We start from the raw sequence: 3,671 nt of genomic DNA on the forward strand, positions 1-3,671 counted from the left end.
ACTCCAGCCTGGGCAACAGAGCAAGACTCTGCCTCAAAAAAAAAAAAGTCTGCATCTTAAAAATACTACTTTGTACTATGAATAATAAATGTAAAGTCTTTATTCTCAAAAGGATCCTGATTCTCAACCCAACATATATGGCAACCCATTCCTCTGGTTCGTCCCAACTGAGGCCTCATTAAGGCTCAAATATGGAGTGAGAGAAACACAACAGAGCATGTGAAATAAGACGGATGAGGTAGAATGTTCAGCTCTGAGGCTCAGGAATTGCCTGGAGCATCCCAATATAATGATGGTCAACTGTGAAGCTTACTATGTAAAAATAAACATAAAATGAACATTGGTGAAAGTCTCTGGAATTATAAAGAGTTGTGCCAAAAGGACTGAGCCAGGATGACAGGTATTTAAGAAGTAAGGCAAATGTTTACTAGCACATAAATATTTGTTCCAAAGTTTATTACAGTAGCAATATTTTCAGTAATGTCAGCTTTCTCAAGCTAAGGATGCCATAGACAAACTAAGACAAGTGCCTAATATATTGTAGGCAATTAGTTTCTAAATTCGACAAACTTGCAATAATTTTATAAATTTCACTGAACTCTGTTTCATGTATATATCTCACTGAAAGGCACTATCTAGTAGCTGTGTCCTTCAGTTTTTTCTGGGATTTTCTGTTGCTGGATTCCAAATCAAATCAACTTTATTTGAATCCTAGTCATTTCTAAAGTTCCAGATTTAATAACAGAAAGAAAGGAGAAATTAAGTTACCCCAAACAGTCCATATTTAATGTATGTGATTCCCCAAAAGAACCAAATATTACACAAAACAACAGTGGGTTTAAAATTCAACCTAAATTCAAAGGTAGCAGTTAACACCATATGCAAAAATTAGCAAAGTCACAATGTAGAAACTCTTAGTCTGTTATTCCAGAAAAAATAATAACATTTTTATTTTGGCATTTTTTGGAAAAAATAAATACATTAACTGTGACAAAATATACCCACTAAACTATAATATAGGAACTTTGAAATATAAATGATTTTGTTCTTATTTTTAAACATTTACTGTAATATTTTCTGACAAGGCTTTCAGTGAAAAATACTTATAGCTACCATGTATGAATTAAAACAGTCCTGGGGGAATAGTACTTTTTATTAACAATGAAGATTGAAGCTCTCAAGTGATACAGCAGGAGCACCGTCAACTCAGACAAACACCGCCACTTTAAGTTCTAGCTCCCTTTCTAGCCTCATGCATTTCAAAGAAATCACTTCTCTTCTAACTACAAGCAGCCAAAAAGAGCAGACGGTAAAATACAGGTAAGACAGCTCAGGGAGGGCACAGTGGCTCACGCCTGTAATCCCAACACTTTGGGAGGCCAAGGCGGGCGGATCACAAGGTCAGGAGTTCAAGACCAGCCTGGCCATCATAGCAAAACCCCATCTCTACCAAAAACACAAAAAAATTAGCTGGGTGTGGTGCACGCGCCTGCTCGGGAGGCTGAGGCAGGAGAATCACTTGAACCCAGGAGGTGGAGGTTGCAGTGAGCGGAGACCACACCATTGAACTCCAGCCTGGGTGACACAGCAAGACTCCCTCTCAAAGAAAACAAAAACAAAAACAGCCAGCTTGGGCACAGAGGGAGGTGGGGGGAAAGTCTCTTGAGTAACTGCCAAACTTCACCCTCATACAATGGGCCCCAGTAACACAGTGGGCCTTAATAAGCACATTCTTTCCCCTTCGGCTGCACTAAGATAGGGAAGCTAAAAGCAGACTGGGGGGATATGCCTGCAGCTGCAGAAAGATGTATGGGAACAGACACACAACTCTCCCTCCCAGATAAGCACAACAAAGAGACACAGAAGCTGTGACAAGCCTCCAATTAACTCTCCCACCCTGAATCCTTAAAAATTTTTAGTCTGTAAAAGAATGTGGCTCTGACCTAACTCAGCCAGCTGCCCCTCTAGGTTTATTCAAAATAAACCTGTCCCTGTTAACTGTCAAGCCACCCTTCGTGTTTCTCTCCTCTTTCTGTAATTCTTACGCCAAGGATGTAAAATAGTTTCCCCTGGGAACACAGCTAATGACCCAAATGAAGCTCAAATGAAGGCATTTAACATTCATAACTTATATCTTAAAAATAAAATACTCCTGAATGTAAAAAAAAAAAGGAAAAAAGATATAAAAACAAATGAGAGAAAAGGAAGGAAATGGATTACTCACAATATCTAAGGTATGGAATCAACCTAAGTGTCCATCAACAGGTGAATGAAAAAAGAAAATGTGGTATATTTACACAATGGAATGCTACTCAGCCCTGTGGGGGAAAAAAAAAGGAACTCTTGTTATTTGCAACAACATTGATGAACCTGGAGAACATGATGCTAAATAAGACGACACAGAAAAAAACTTTCAAAATATAATTTCTCTATAGAGTGTAAAAAGGTTTAAACTCATAGAAGCATAGAGTAGAATGATGATTGCCTGGGGCTGGGAGTGGAGGAGATGTTGGTCAAAAAAATTGGTCTGATTTTGTGAAGAGACAAAGACTGAGCGGTTGTGGCTACATTGCTGACCTCAAGCAGCAGTCGGCTTCTCCTCGTAGAACCTGGGAGTAGGAGACTCAGAACTGAATCTCTTCTCCTTCCTTCCTCCTGTTTTTGGCTTTGTGGAAACCTTATCAAACACAATGGCCAGCAATGTTACCAACAGAACAGATCCTCACTCCATGAACTCCCATGTGTTCATTGGAAATCTCAACACTTTTGTGGTCAAGATGTCTGATGTGGAGGCAGTCTTTTCAACAAACAGCAAAATTGTGGGTTGCTCTGTTCATAAGGGCTTTGCCTTCGTTCAATAGGTAAATGAGAGAAATGCCCCGGCTGCTATAGAAGAGAGAAGGGCATAATAATTGCTGGCCAGGTTTTACATATTAACCTGGCTGCAGAGCCAAAAGTGAACAGAGGAAAAGCAGGTGTGAAATGATCTGCAGCGAAGATGTATGGGTCAGTAACAGAACACCCTTCTCCATCGCCTCTATTCAGCTCCTTTTGACTTGGACTGTGACTTTCAGTGGGATTATTTTGAAAGGATGTACAATTACCCAGCACATTTTCCTCCTTCTCCTCCTATTGCTCAGCCTGTAGTGCCCTCGAAACATCAGCGTGTATCAGAAAACACCTCACGAAGAGGCAAAAGTGGCTTCAATTCTAAGAGTGGACAGCAGGGATCTTCCAAGTCTGGAAAGTTGTAAGGAGATGACCTTTAGGCCATTAAGAAGGAACTGACCCAGATAAAAAGTGGATTCACTCCTGGAAAACCTGGAAAAATGTAAAAGAGCAGACAAGCAGTAGAGATGAAGAATGATAAGTGAGAAGAGGAACAGAGCAGGAGCTCAGTGAAGAAAAATGAGATTAATGTGAAGTCTGAGGGGAGCGCAGATGACTCTGCTGAGGAGGGGGATCTACTGGATGATGATAATGAAGATGGGGAATGGCCAACTGGGGTTGACCAAGGATGATTAAAAAGAGGCTGAGGAAGTAGAGGATGACAGTCAGTGCCAATGGCAAAAATTACTCTTAAGCACATAGTGGGGGTTAGAAATCTTATCCCAGTATTTGTTTACCTACGTGCTTCTCTAAGATCAAATTTTTTACCAGATCTCCTCTAG

At 40.3% G+C, this 3,671-nt stretch overlaps 1 pseudogene; it reads left to right on the forward strand.

Moving 5' to 3' along the window:
* The first annotated feature begins 2,690 nt into the window (after positions 1 to 2,690).
* On the forward strand, positions 2,691 to 3,521 carry LOC105532555 (annotated as a pseudogene).
* The last annotated feature ends 150 nt before the right edge of the window (positions 3,522 to 3,671 follow it).

The sequence above is a fragment of the Mandrillus leucophaeus genome, unplaced genomic scaffold (genome assembly GCF_000951045.1).
Source record: "Mandrillus leucophaeus isolate KB7577 unplaced genomic scaffold, Mleu.le_1.0 Scaffold969, whole genome shotgun sequence".
Classification (NCBI taxonomy): Eukaryota; Metazoa; Chordata; class Mammalia; order Primates; family Cercopithecidae; genus Mandrillus; species Mandrillus leucophaeus.